Here is a 15485-nt window from a genome sequence, read left to right as displayed (position 1 = left end):
TGACCAGAGTTCTTATGTGTTTTGCTTGTTTAGTGTTGGTCAGGACGTGAGCTGGGTGGGAATTCTATGTTGTGTGTCTAGTTTGTCTGTTTCTGTGTCCAGCCTAATATGGTTCTCAATCAGAGGCAGCTGTCAATCGTTGTCCCTGATTGAGAATCATATATAGGAGGCTTGTTTTGTGTTGGGATTTTGTGGGTGATTGTTTCCTGTCTCTGTGTTTTGTCTGCACCAGATAGGGCTGTCTCGGTTTTTACATTTGTTATTTTGTTACTTGTATTAGTGTTACCGTTTATTCGTCTAATTAAACATGTTGAACACTAGCCGCGCTGCATTTTGGTCCTCTCCTTCACCTATGGAAGAAAACCGTGACAGATAACCTTCAGCCAGATCATCACAGTAGCCCTGGTTAATGTACAATCAGTGACACCTACAACTAACTGTTCGTTTTCACATGTTTTCAGGGCCACAGCAATGATGCACTTGTTTTCCAGACCCAGCCTTATCCTCTCTTTCGGTAAACTTTCTCATAATAATCACAGATTTTATTTACGTCACATGTAATGTCCATTTTCATCGTCCCTTAATTAAAGTAGAAATCAGTTGTCGAAACAATAACAAAGTGTTTTCCCCTGCCCCTGTTTTGGTATGGGGCTGGAGAGGGAGAAACCACTAAAATGTATAGACATGAATGGAAGGACTGACCATCCATGATATCAAAATTATAGTTTTAACCATGTTCTGAGGCTATATGGTTTGTTTAAATTCACTTTGTTTACAAACATTGGAGTAAAACAAGATTATATTCCGGGTTCTGATGGGGTAGTTGAACTAAGCTCATGATGCATTTATAAGTTATAGTCTTCAAGAATCAATGGGTACATATCATTAATTTATATGTCCAAAAACTGTATGTAGCAGCTGCTGATTTCCACTTTAAACATGTTGTTTTGTCTTACAGGATATGTGTGGACTGCATAGCAAAGAATCTGAATAACTGCAAGATGCTTCAAAACCAGCTTCCGTCTCTGCCCCGGAAACTACTGGAAGCTGTACAGAGGAGAACGTCCAGAAATATATTATACATATAGTGCATTCAGAAAGTATTCAGACACCTTGACTTTTCCCCGATTTTGTTACGTTACAGCCCTATTCTAAAATGGATTAAATAGTTTTTTCCCCTCATCAATCTACACACAAAACCCCATAATGACAAAGCAAAAATAGGTTTTTGGAAATTTTAGCAAATTTATAAAAACATTTTTTTATTGAAATATCACATTTACGTAAGTATTCAGACCCTTTAGTCAGTACTATGTTGAAGTACTTTTGGAAGCGATTACAGTCTCGAGTCGTCTTGGGTATGACGCTACAAGCTTGGCACACCTGTATTTGGGGAGTTTCTCCCATTTCTCTCTGCAGATCCTCTCAAGCTCTGTCAGGTTGGATGGGGAACGCCGCTGCACAGTTATTTACAGGTCTCTCCAGAGATGTTCAATCGGGTTCAAGTCCGGGCTCTGGCTGGGCCACTCAAGGACATTCAGAGATTTGTCCCGAAGCCACTCCTGCGTTGTCTTGGCTGTAAGCTTAGGGTCGTTGTCCTGTTGGAAGGTGAATCTTCACCCCAGTCTGAGACCCTGAGTGCTCTGGAGCAGGCCTTCATCAAGGAAAGGGGGGATACCTAGTCAGTTGTACAACTGAATGCATTCAAATGAAATGTGTCTTCCGCATTTAACCCAACCCCTCGGAATCAGAGAGGTGCCTTAATCGACATCCACAACATTGGCGCCCGGGAAACAGTGGGTTAACTGCCTTACTCAGGGACAGAACGACAGATTGTTATCCTCGGGATCTCTGTGTACTTTGCTCCGTTCATCTTTGTCTCGATCCAGACTAGTCTCCCAGGTATCCTCCAGACGTGACCCTTGGCATTCAGGCCATAGAGTTCAATCTTAGTTTCATCAGACCAGAGAATCTTGTTTCTCATGGTCTGAGAGTCTTTCGGTGCCTTTTGGAAAACTCCAAGCGAGCTGTCATGTGTCTTTAATTCTAAGGAGGGGCTTCAGTCTGGCCACTCAACCATAAAGGCCTGATTGGTAGAGTGCTGCAGAGATGGTTGTCCTTCTGGAAGGTTCTCCCATTTCCACAGAGGAACTCTAGAGCTCTGTCAGATTGACCATCGGGTTCTTGGTCACCTCGCTAACCAAGACCCTTTCCCTCCGATTGCTTAGGTTGGCCGGGCGGACAGCTCTAGGAAGAGTTTTGGTGGTTCCAAACTTCTTCCATTTAAGAATGATGGAGGCCACTGTGTTCTTGGGAACCTTCAATGCTGCAGAAATGTTTTGGTACCGTTCCCCAGATCTGTACCTCAACACAATACTTTCTCTGAGTTCTACTGACAATTTCTTCGACCTCATGGCTTGGTTTTTGCTCTGACATGCACTGTCAACTGTGGGACCTTATATAGACAGGTGTGTGCCTTTCCAAATCATGTCCAATCGATTGAATTTACTACAGGTGGACTCCAATCAAGTTGTAGAAACATCTCAAGGACGATCAATGGAAACAGGATGCACCAGAGCTCAATTTTGAGTATCATAGCAAAAGGTCTGAATAGTTATGTAAATAAGGTATATCTGTTTTTTATTTGTAATATATTTGCAATTTTTTTTTTTTTTAATGTTTTCGCTTCGTCATTATGGGGTATTGTGTTTATTATTGTTTTAAATAAATTTTAGAATAAGGCTGTAACGTAACAAAATACTTTCCGAAGGCACTGTATTTTAAAATCTAACGAAGATTATTTCAGAGGGATGTTATTCAACAGTAGAGGCTGCAGTAAAGAGATAATACAGAACAGTAGAGTCTGTAGTAAGGTGATAATGCAGAACAGTAGAGTCTGTAGTAAGGTGATAATGCAGAACAGTAGAGGCCGCAGTAAAGAGATAATGCAGAGCAGTAGAGGTTGCAGTAAAGAGATAATACAGAACAGTAGAGTCTGTAGTAAGGTGATAATGCAGAACAGTAGAGGCCGCAGTAAAGAGATAATGCAGAGCAGTAGAGGTTGCAGTAAGGTGATAATACAGAACCGCAGATGCCGCAGTAAAGAGATAATACAGAACAGTAGATGCTGCAGTAGAGTGATAATGCAGTACGGTAGAGTCTGCAGTAAGGTGATAATACAGAACCGCAGAGGCTGCAGTAAAGAGATAATGCAGTATGGTAGAGTCTGTAGTAAGGTGATAATACAGAACCGCAGAGGCTGCAGTAAAGAGATAATGCAGTATGGTAGAGTCTGCAGTAAGGTGATAATACAGAACCGCAGAGGCTGCAGTAAAGAGATAATGCAGACCCACAGAGGCTGCAGTAGAGTGATAATGCAGTACGGTAGAGTCTGCAGTAAAGTGATAATACAGAACCGCATAGGCTGCAGTAAAGAGATAATGCAGTATGGTAGAGTCTGCAGTAAGGTGATAATACAGAACCGCAGAGGCTGCAGTAAAGTGATAATGCAGCATGGTAGAGTCTGCAGTAAGGTGATAATACAGAACCGCAGAGGCTGCAGTAAAGAGATAATGCAGTACGGTAGAGTCTGCAGTAAGGTGATAATACAGAACCGCAGAGGCTGCAGTAAAGTGATAATGCAGTATGGTAGAGTCTGCAGTAAGGTGATAATACAGAACCGCAGAGGCTGCAGTAAAGAGATAATGCAGACCCACAGAGGCTGCAGTAGAGTGATAATGCAGTACGGTAGAGTCTGCAGTAAGGTGATAATACAGAACCGCAGAGGCTGCAGTAAAGAGATAATGCAGTACGGTAGAGTCTGCAGTAAGGTGATAATACAGAACCGCAGAGGCTGCAGTAAAGTGATAATGCAGTACGGTAGAGTCTGCAGTAAGGTGATAATACAGAACCGCAGAGGCTGCAGTAAAGAGATAATGCAGTACGGTAGAGTCTGCAGTAAGGTGATAATGCAGAACAGTAGAGTCTGCAGTAAAGTGATAATGCAGTATGGTAGAGTCTGCAGTAAGGTGATAATACAGAACCGCAGAGGTTGCAGTAAAGAGATAATGCAGACCCGCAGAGGCTGCAGTAAAGAGATAATGCAGTACGGTAGAGTCTGCAGTAAGGTGATAATACAGAACCGTAGAGGCTGCAGTAAAGTGATAATGCAGCATGGTAGAGTCTGCAGTAAGGTGATAATACAGAACCGCAGAGGCTGCAGTAAAGTGATAATGCAGTACGGTAGAGTCTGCAGTAAGGTGATAATACAGAACCGCAGAGGCTGCAGTAAAGTGATAATGCAGAACCGCAGAGGCTGCAGTAAAGTGATAATGCAGTACGGTAGAGTCTGCAGTAAGGTGATAATACAGAACCGCAGAGGCTGCAGTAAAGAGATAATGCAGACCATTAGAGGCTGCAGTACAGTGATAATGCAGAGTATGTCTATATTTACAGGTTATGTGGGGACATTCTGCCCTGCAAAACATTTATTCAAGTATTATACCGTGTATAAAACCCCCACACTTCAAGAGTCAATGACCGACCTTGATTAAATACTCATTTTAATCTTGCACAATGAAAATGTTTTTTTGTAAGTATTTCAGTGAGATCAGTTGTCTCTTCAGGTGTGTCGTTTTCTATGCCTAGGGCTAGGGTTAGGGTTAGGGCTAGGGTTAGGATTAGGGTTCGGGTTCGGGTTAGGGGCTAGGGTTAGGGCTAGGGTTAGGGTTAGGGGTTAGGGGTTAGGGGTTAGGGCTAGGTCTAGGGCTAGGGCTAGGGCTAGGGTTAGGGGTTAGGGTTAGGGTTAGGGCTAGGGCTAGAGCTAGGGTTAGGGTTAGGGCAAGGGTTAGGGTTAGGCAAATATGTGTTTTGGTTCCCAAGCTGCTTTCCTGCCAGTGCCAGCACCTTGAATATCTGTGGACAGGGATCTACCTCCATTTTGTTGACTTGATTTATCTGTACACATGTCAATGTTTTACAGATTATTGTATATGCTATGCATGAATGTGTCCTAAAATAAAAACTCAGGTGGAATAAAGATATACACAGACCATTCACACTACTGTTGTCGAGACATTTTGGCCTCTCTGAAACAGTTGGACAGAATCTGAGCTGACATCAGCTAAAAATACCTGAGAGAACAGTGAGCATTGTTACTGGTGGACTTGAGAGAACAATGAGTATTGTCACGACGTGGCCCTTTGGGGTGTATATCGTGGCTCCCCCCTCTCTCTCACTCTCTCTCTCCCACCACAAGTTATATGCCTTTACGACAGGTCCTGAATTCCTGGCAGAGACTCTCTCCCCCTGGTCATGCAGAAAGAGAGGGGAAATAAACCTATGGAACGAAGAGCTTCTCTTTGTTCAACTCCTATTCCCCAAAATTGGAGGGTTTTAAACAATATTTAAATTTTTATTTCTATTTCAATTTTTTTAGAATGTGGGAATGGTCCGTGGGTATTTAAAGAACAATCCTGTCGAAGTTGTTTTATTTTGCGACATCAGGAAGGACGGAAGCACAGAATAACGGCAGCTTTGGAAGTGTACATTTCTCAGTTATTCGTTTTCTACTTGAATGTTGTGTAAAATGTATGATTGAATATGAAACTATTTGTGAGACGATGTAATGTCATGTTGGCCTTCTAAATGAGATATTTGTTTAGTTATAAAGTTTTATCTAGTCAGTGGCCACACCCCGGTGAGCCCAGACATTACATCAGACGTCATAAAACTGCCCCTTTTTCCGCAGAGTATATAACCCACTTCCTACAAAATATACATTAAGTCAGAGAATGCCGGGACAGAGTCCCCACACTGGAATGGTTATAATTCTATAGACTATTAGACCATACAGCTGTAGTTTTGGCTACACGGCTGGAAATGGCTAAACTCTGAGACTATCGATCACTACAGAATAAGAGCATATCTTAGATGTATAATTACTAGTCTGCAGCTAGAAATTACGTAAGTCTAGGACGAGAATACCGACCATCGCCGAAGCATCTATTCTATGAGAACATTTTAGAATGGTACTCTGAAGTATCCATTCTAACCACCTAAAACCACGAAAGACACTGTGACTTCTGGGAAAGTTAACCAGCGACTCTGATGAACTCTACAGGACAATCGAGTGTTTTCAACAGAGAGACAACAATGACATACAAGCGTAAATATGTACATTGCATTTTCTTTTAGAATGAGCGGCCGTTCATGTGCAAAGTATTAGCATGTCCATGAGTACAATTATCCACTGTGTGTAGGGAATCCATTTAGTCTTTCCCGCTCTTTCTCAGTTCCCACCCCTTTCCTTTGTCTACCAAGCCGTCATATCGGCTTCGTCCACTAGGGACTTTTTCTTTGTATCATGTAGTAAATAATATCTACTGTTTGTTTGTTATGTAATTCTGTGTGATTATTTAGTTAGTTAGTAAATAAATAATTAAGCCAATTTGTATATCGCTGAATTATGATTTAGGCTAGAGTTTGTGACGATATCCAAGGGTTTGTGACGTTCAGTAATGAAAACTGATGAGGTAATAATAACAATTCATTAATAAGCGACTGTTTTGATAAGATATGAAAATCTAAAGAGTTATATTCGGGAAATTGACACTCTTTAAAGAAGATGTTCCCGTGCTGCCCCGACTTCCTAGTTAATTAAAGTTTGCATGATTAGTTTAATCATGTAATAATAATTACACATAGAGAATTGATTTGATTTGAGAATTGATTTGAGAATTCTCATTTAATGACAGTCCAGACCCGACGGTATTGTTACTGCTGGACTTTAATATGAAGTTTAATATGAAGTTGGTCCCCCCTTTTCTGCTTTAACAGCCTCCACTCTTCTGAGAAGGCTTTCCACTAGATGTTGGAACATTTTGTGGGGACTTTCTTCCATTCCGCCACAAGAGCACTAGTGAGGTTGGGCACTGATGTTGGCTGATTAGGCCTGGCTCACAGTCGGTGTTCCAATTCATCCCAAAGGTGTTCGATGTGGTTAAGGTCAGGGCTCTATGTAGGCCAGTCAAGTTCTTCCACATCGATCTCGACAAACCACTTCTGTATGGACCTCGCTTTGTGCACAGGGGCATTTTTATTATGCTGACACAGGAAAGGGCCTTCCCCAAACTGTTGCCACAAAGTTGAAAGCACAGAATCATCTAGAAGGTCATTGTATGATTTAGCATTAAGATTTCCCTTCACTGGAACTATGGGGCCTGAACCATGAAAAACAGCCCCAGACCATTATTCCTCCTCCATCAAACCTTACAGTTGGCACTATGCATTCGGGCAGGTAGCATTCTCCTGGCATCTGTCAAACCCAGATCCGTCCATTGGACTGCCAGATGGTGAAGTGTGATCCGTCACTCCAGAGAATGCGTTTCCACTGCTCCAGAGTCCCATTGACGGCGAGCTTTACACCACTCCAGCCGATGCTTGGCATTGCGCATGGTGATCTTAGGCTTGTGTGCGGCTGCTAGGCCGTGGAAACACATTTCATGAAGCTCCCGACGAACAGTTATTGTGCTGACGTTGCTTCCAAATGCAGTTTGGAACTCAGTAGTGAGTGTTGCAACTGAGGAAAGACGATTTTTTTCATGCTACGCACTTCAGCACTCGCCGGTCCCGTTCTATGAGCTTGTGTGGCCTACCACTTCACGGCTGAGCCGTTGTTGCTCCTTGATGTTTCCACTTCACAATAACAGCCCTTACAGTTGACCGGGGCGGGTCTAGCAGGGCAGAAATTTGACAAACTGACTTGTTGGAAAGGCGGGCATCCATTGATGGTGCCACGTTGAAAGTCACTGAGCTCTTCTTCAGTAAGGCCATTCTACTGCCAACGTTTGTCGATGGGGATTGCATGGCTGTGTGCTCGATTGTATACACCTGTCAGCAACGGGTGTCGCTGAAAAAACAGAATCCACAAATTTGAAGGGGTGTCCACATACTTTTGTATATATAGGGTATCACTAAAGGCTAGTATCCCACTGCTGTAATACTGTCATTACTTACAACTAGCCAACAGTTTTCAAAAATAGTCATATCAATTTCTAAACTTTCTAAAAATATTCTTCGCCAAGTGAAGCAAGTCACACAATTTTTCTACCCATTCTAGTTGCTATTTGACCTCTGGCCTGGCTACAACATTGATGACAATAGTACTATTAATATGACCAGCATGGCATATAGCTCCCCTCAGCCCCCTCTGACCTCTGACTAGATAAACAATACCACTCGTTCAAAACAATGCAGGCAAAACATAACTAAAATCTCACATCTCTCCTAGACAGAACAAAACATCAGTATCAATAATCCAAAGAAATGTGATATTGTGTGTGTGTGTGTGTGTGTGTGTGTGTGTGTGTGTGTGTGTGTGTGTGTGTGTGTGTGTGTGTGTGTGTGTGTGTGTGTGTGTGTGTGTGTGTGTGTGTGTGTGTGTGTGTGTGTGTGTGTGTGAGTGAGTGAGTGAGTGAGTGAGTGAGTGAGTGAGTGAGTGAGTGAGTGAGTGAGTGAGTGAGTGAGTGAGTGAGTGAGTGAGTGAGTGAGTGAGTGAGTGAGTGAGTGAGTGAGTGAGTGAGTGAGTGAGTGAGTGTGAGTGGGGGAGTAGACAGTGGTGTCTGTTATTCACACACAGGGAAGCAGTCAAGCCCAGAGAAGCATACACACATCCGTCCTACTCCAGTCTCCCTGCATCCAGCCCCTATCCCCACAGCATCAAACGCACCACACTCACACAGGTACACACACACGATACACTCACACACACACACGCACACACACACAGAGCAAGAGAGGTAAACAGGCACCATCTAGTGCTTTGCTCAGGAAAATCCTCTGAGATAGAAATACAGAGAATCATGTATCAAACTACATTGTTTTATATATCTGTTAAACTAGTTTTATATATCTGTTAAACTTGTTTTATATATCTGTTACACTTTTTATATATCTGTTACCCTTGTTTTATGTATCTGTTAATCTTGTTTTATATATATATTAAACTTGTTTTGTATATCTATTAAACTTTTTGTATATATCTGTTAATCTTGTTTTATATACAGTATATATTAAACTTGTTTTATCTACATATTAAACTTGTTTTATTCATCTATTAAACTTGTTTTGTATATCTATTAAACTTGATATATATATATTTCAGTTCATCTTGTACTGTATATCTATTAAACTTGATATATATATATTTCAGTTAATCTTGTACTGTTTTTTCTATTAAACATGTTTTTTAATCAATTGTATCACTGTGCTTTAACATGCATTCATCAGAGAAACATGTTCTGTTTGAATTAACAAAACTTGAAATCCTAATATGTGTCAAATGTATGGAACATTTCTCATCCCTCAGTAAGACTTCATAAGTAACACAAATTACCACCAGCAAAACTAAATTAAACATCAGACATTTTTATATCAAAATATAATGTGTAAATTAAATTAAATTAAATAAAAATGTCCCCAATAATAATACACTATTATGTTTCAGTTTCTCTTTACATCTAATGAAAATCACATGCGTTGTTAAGAAAGGAGAAACTACAAGTTTTCCCAGACATCTTGTCAAGGTTGTATAATTCAATAGACTACAAAATGAGCACAACAAATGACCACATTTTGACCAAGACATGTGTTATTACTGATGTGAAACAGTGTTGAAGTATATCCACAAGCTTTTACTGAGTCCCAAATGGCACCCTACTCCATTTATAGTGCACTACTTTTGACCAGAGCCCTATGCCAAAAGTAATGCACTACATAGAGAATTGGCCCTGGGTCAATAGCACTGCACTACATAGGGATGCATCCTTTGTCTCTGAACCTGTTGCAGCCAGACAGTAATTCTATCTTAGGGTCACCTACAGTAACAGAGATAAATGCCCTACAACCTGTTACAGCCAGACAGTAATTCTATCTTAGGGTCACCTACAATAACAGAGATAAATGCCCTACAACCTCCTGTTGCAGCCAGACAGTAATTCTATCTTAGGGTCACCTACAATAACAGAGATAAATGCCCTACAACCTCCTGTTACAGTCAGACAGTAATTCTATCTTAGGGTCACCTACAATAACAGAGATAAATGCCCTACAACCTCCTGTTGCAGCCAGACAGTAATTCTATCTTAGGGTCACCTACAATAACAGAGATAAATGCCCTCCAACCTCCTGTTACAGCCAGACAGTAATTCTATCTTAGGGTCACCTACAGTAACAGAGATAAATGCCCTACAACCTGTTACAGTCAGACAGTAATTCTATCTTAGGGTCACCTACAGTAACAGAGATAAATGCCCTACAACCTGTTACAGCCAGACAGTAATTCTATCTTAGGGTCACCTACAATAACAGAGATAAATGCTCTACAACCTCCTGTTGCAGCCAGACAGTAATTCTATCTTAGGGTCACCTACAATAACAGAGATAAATGCCCTCCAACCTCCTGTTACAGCCAGACAGTAATTCTATCTTAGGGTCACCTACAGTAACAGAGATAAATGCCCTACAACCTGTTACAGTCAGACAGTAATTCTATCTTAGGGTCACCTACAGTAACAGAGATAAATGCCCTACAACCTGTTACAGCCAGACAGTAATTCTATCTTAGGGTCACCTACAGTAACAGAGATAAATGCTCTACAACCTGTTACAGCCAGACAGTAATTCTATCTTAGGGTCACCTACAATAACAGAGATAAATGCCCTACAGCCTCCTGTTGCAGCCAGACAGTAATTCTATCTTAGGGTCACCTACAATAACAGAGATAAATGCCCTACAGCCTCCTGTTGCAGCCAGACAGTAATTCTATCTTAGGGTCACCTACAATAACAGAGATAAATGCCCTACAACCTCCTGTTGCAGCCAGACAGTAATTCTATCTTAGGGTCACCTACAGTAACAGAGATAAATGCTCTACAACCTCCTGTTACAGCCAGACAGTAATTCTATCTTAGGGTCACCTACAATAACAGAGATAAATGCCCTACAACCTCCTGTTGTAGCCAGACAGTAATTCTATCTTAGGGTCACCTACAGTAACAGAGATAAATGCCCTACAACCTCCTGTTACAGCCAGACAGTAATTCTATCTTAGGGTCACCTACAGTAACAGAGATAAATGCCCTACAACCTCCTGTTACAGCCAGACAGTAATTCTATCTTAAGGTCACCTACAGTAACAGAGATAAATGCCCTACAACCTCCTGTTGTAGCCAGACAGTAATTCTATCTTAGGGTCACCTACAATAACAGAGATAAATGCCCTCCAACCTCCTGTTACAGCCAGACAGTAATTCTATCTTAGGGTCACCTACAGTAACAGAGATAAATGCCCTACAACCTCCTGTTACAGCCAGACAGTAATTCTATCTTAGGGTCACCTACAGTAACAGAGATAAATGCCCTCCAACCTCCTGTTACAGCCAGACAGTAATTCTATCTTAGGGTCACCTACAATAACAGAGATAAATGCCCTACAGCCTCCTGTTACAGCCAGACAGTAATTCTATCTTAGGGTCACCTACAGTAACAGAGATAAATGCCCTACAACCTCCTGTTGTAGCCAGACAGTAATTCTATCTTAGGGTCACCTACAGTAACAGAGATAAATGCCCTCCAACCTCCTGTTACAGCCAGACAGTAATTCTATCTTAGGGTCACCTACAGTAACAGAGATAAATGCCCTCCAACCTCCTGTTGTAGCCAGACAGTAATTCTATCTTAGGGTCACCTACAGTAACAGAGATAAATGCCCTACAACCTCCTGTTACAGCCAGACAGTAATTCTATCTTAGGGTCACCTACAGTAACAGAGATAAATGCCCTACAACCTGTTACAGCCAGACAGTAATTCTATCTTAGGGTCACCTACAGTAACAGAGATAAATTCCCTAAAACCTCCAGCAACAAGATTTCAAACATTTGCCTTCCGTTGTGTTTTAAAACACGATTGAACTGAAATATGTTACACATGACCACGGCAGCGGGAATATGTTTTGGGGTGGGGGTGTTATCGAGGGGGGTGGGACATGTTTTGGGGTGGGGGGTGATATCGAGGGGGGCGGGAATATGTTTTGGGGTGGGGGTGTTATCGACGGGGGCGGGAATATGTTTTGGGGTGGGGGTGTTATTGAGGGGGGCGGGAATATGTTTTGGGGTGGGGGTGTTATCGACTGGGGCGGGAATATGTTTTGGGGTGGGGGGTGTTATCGACGGGGGCGGGAATATGTTTTGGGGTGGGGGTGTTATCGAGGGGGGCGGGAATATGTTTTGGGGTGGGGGTGTTATCGACGGGGGCGGGAAAATGTTTTGGGGTGGGGGTGTTATCGACTGGGGCGGGAATATGTTTTGGGGTGGGGGTGTTATCGACGGGGGAGGGAATATGTTTTGGGGTGGGGGTGTTATCGAGGGGGGCGGGAATATGTTTTGGGTTGGGGGTGTTATCGACGGGGGAGGGAATATGTTTTGGGGTGGGGGTGTTATCGACGGGGGCGGGAAAAGGGGGCATTTTTATCCCCTCTTTGCTGAGGAGTAATTTTCTTTGCTCGTACAGGAGCAATAAAGGCCACTCATTTGGTGGAGTATTAATCATTTTTTATTGTGATTTATCAGGGGTTGATGCAGCAGCCACAGCACTACTACGTGCGCTGCTACTGTGTGAACGTGACCAACCTATAATGTCATCAGGAATAGTGAGGGGTGGATGGAGGCTTGGTGGAAACTTTGATGAACACTGCCTAGTGTGTGTGTGTGTGTGTGTGTGTGTGTGTGTGTGTGTGTGTGTGTGTGTGTGTGTGTGTGTGTGTGTGTGTGTGTGTGTGTGTGTGTGTGTGTGTGTGTGTGTGTGTATGTGCGCGTGCGCGCGCGTGTGTCTGTCTATCTGTCTCACTAAATGAGAAGAGCTTAAATATTTCAAAGCTCATTGGGATGAACCAAATGTTCAACTATATCTAACCCTAACCCAACTACATCTGACCCTAACCCAACTATATGTGACCCTAACCCTAACCCAACTACATCTAACCCTAACCCAACTATATCTGACCCTAACCCAACTACATCTGACCCTAACCCAACTATATCTGACCCTAACCCAACTATATGTGACCCTAACCCTAACCCAACTATATGTGACCCTAACCCTAACCCAACTATATCTGACCCTAACCCAACTATATCTGACCCTAACCCAACTATATCTGACCCTAACCCAACTACATCTGACCCTAACCCAACTATATCTGACCCTAACCCAACTATATCTGACCCTAACCCAACTATATCTGACCCTAACCCAACTATATGTGACCCTAACCCTAACCCAACTATATGTGACCCTAACCCTAACCCAACTATATCTGACCCTAACCCAACTATATCTGACCCTAACCCAACTATATCTGACTCTAACCCAACTATATCTGACCCTAACGCAACTATATCTAACCCTAACCCAACTATATCTGACTCTAACCCTAACCCAACTATATCTAACCCTAACCCAACTATATCTAACCCTAACCCAACTATATCTGACTCTAACCCTAACCCAACTATATCTAACCCTAACCCAACTATATCTGACCCTAACCCAACTATATCTGACCCTAACCCTAACCCAACTATATCTGGCCCTAACCCAACTATATCTGACCCTAACCCTAACCCAACTATATCTAACCCTAACCCAACTATATCTGACCCTAACCCAACTATATCTGAACCTAACCCTAACCCAACTATATCTGGCCCTAACCCAACTATATCTGACCCTAACCCAACTACATCTGACCCTAACCCAACTATATCTGACTCTAACCCTAACACAACTATATCTGACTCTAACCCTAACCCAACTATATCTAACCCTAACCCAACTACATCTGACCCTAACCCAACTATATCTGACCCTAACCCAACTACATCTGACCCTAACCCAACTATATCTGACTCTAACCCTAACACAACTATATCTGACTCTAACCCTAACCCAACTATATCTAACCCTAACCCAACTACATCTGACCCTAACCCAACTATATCTGACCCTAACCCTAACCCAACCATATCTGACCCCAACCCAACTATATCTGATTGTAACCCAACAATATCTGACCCTAACCCAACTATATCTGACCATAGCCCAACTATATCTGACCCTAATCCAACTATATCTGACCCTAATGCAACTGTATCTGACACTAGCCCAACTCTATCTGACACTACCTCTAACTATATATAACCCTAAACCAACTATATCAAACCCTAACCCAACTCTATCTGACCCTAGACCTAACCCAAATATATCTGACCCTAACCTAACTGTATCTGACCCTAACTCAACTATATCTGACCATAAACCTAACCCAACTATACCTGACCCAAACCCAACTATATCTGACCCTAAACCCAACCCAACTATACCTGACCCTAACCAAACTATATCTGACTCTAACCCAAATATATCTTACCCTAACCCAACTATATCTGACCCTGGACCTAACCAACTATATCGGACCCTAACCCAACTACAACTGACCCTAACCCAACTATATCTGACCCTAAACCAACTTTATCTGACCATAACCCAACTATATCTGACCCTAACCATAACCCAACAACATCTAACCCTAGCCCAACTATATCTGACCCTAACCCAACCATATCTGAACTTAAACCTAACCCAACTGTATCTGACCCAAACCCAAATCTTCCTGACCCGAACAAAACTATATCTGACCCTAACCCAACTATATCTGACCCTAAAGCAACTATATCTGACCCTAACCCTAACGCAACTATATCTAACCCTTGCCCAACTATATCTAACCCAAACCCAACTATATCTGACCCTTACCCAACTATATCTGACCCTAACCCAACTATATCTGACCCTAAACCTAATCCAACTCTACCTGGCACTAACCCGACTATATCTGACCCTAAACCTAACCCAATTATACCTGACCATCAGCCAACTATATCTGACCCTAAACCTAACCCAACCAGACCTGACCCTAACCCAACTGTATCTGACCCTAACCCAAATCTTCCTGACCCGAACAAAACTATATCTGACCCTAACCCAACTATATCTGACCCTAAAGCAACTATATCTGACCTTAACCCTAACCCAACTATATCTAACCCTAACCCAACTATATCTAACCCTAACCCAAATATATCTGACCCGAACCCAACTATATCTAACCCTTGCCCAACTATATCTAACCCAAACCCAACTATATCTGACCCTTACCCAACTATATCTGACCCTAACCCTAACCCAACTATATCTGACCCTTACCCAACTATATCTGACCCTAGCCCAACTATATCTGACCCTTACCCAACTATATCTGACCCGAACCCAACTATATCTGACCCTAAACCTAACCCAACTCTACCTGGCACTAACCCAACTATATCTGACCCTAAACCTAACCCAATTATACCTGACCATCAGCCA

Source organism: Salvelinus namaycush, unplaced genomic scaffold (genome assembly GCF_016432855.1).
Source record: "Salvelinus namaycush isolate Seneca unplaced genomic scaffold, SaNama_1.0 Scaffold422, whole genome shotgun sequence".
In the NCBI taxonomy this organism is placed as follows: Eukaryota; Metazoa; Chordata; class Actinopteri; order Salmoniformes; family Salmonidae; genus Salvelinus; species Salvelinus namaycush.
The sequence above is the reverse complement of the archived record's forward strand: the minus strand, read 5'-3'. Positions refer to the sequence as shown.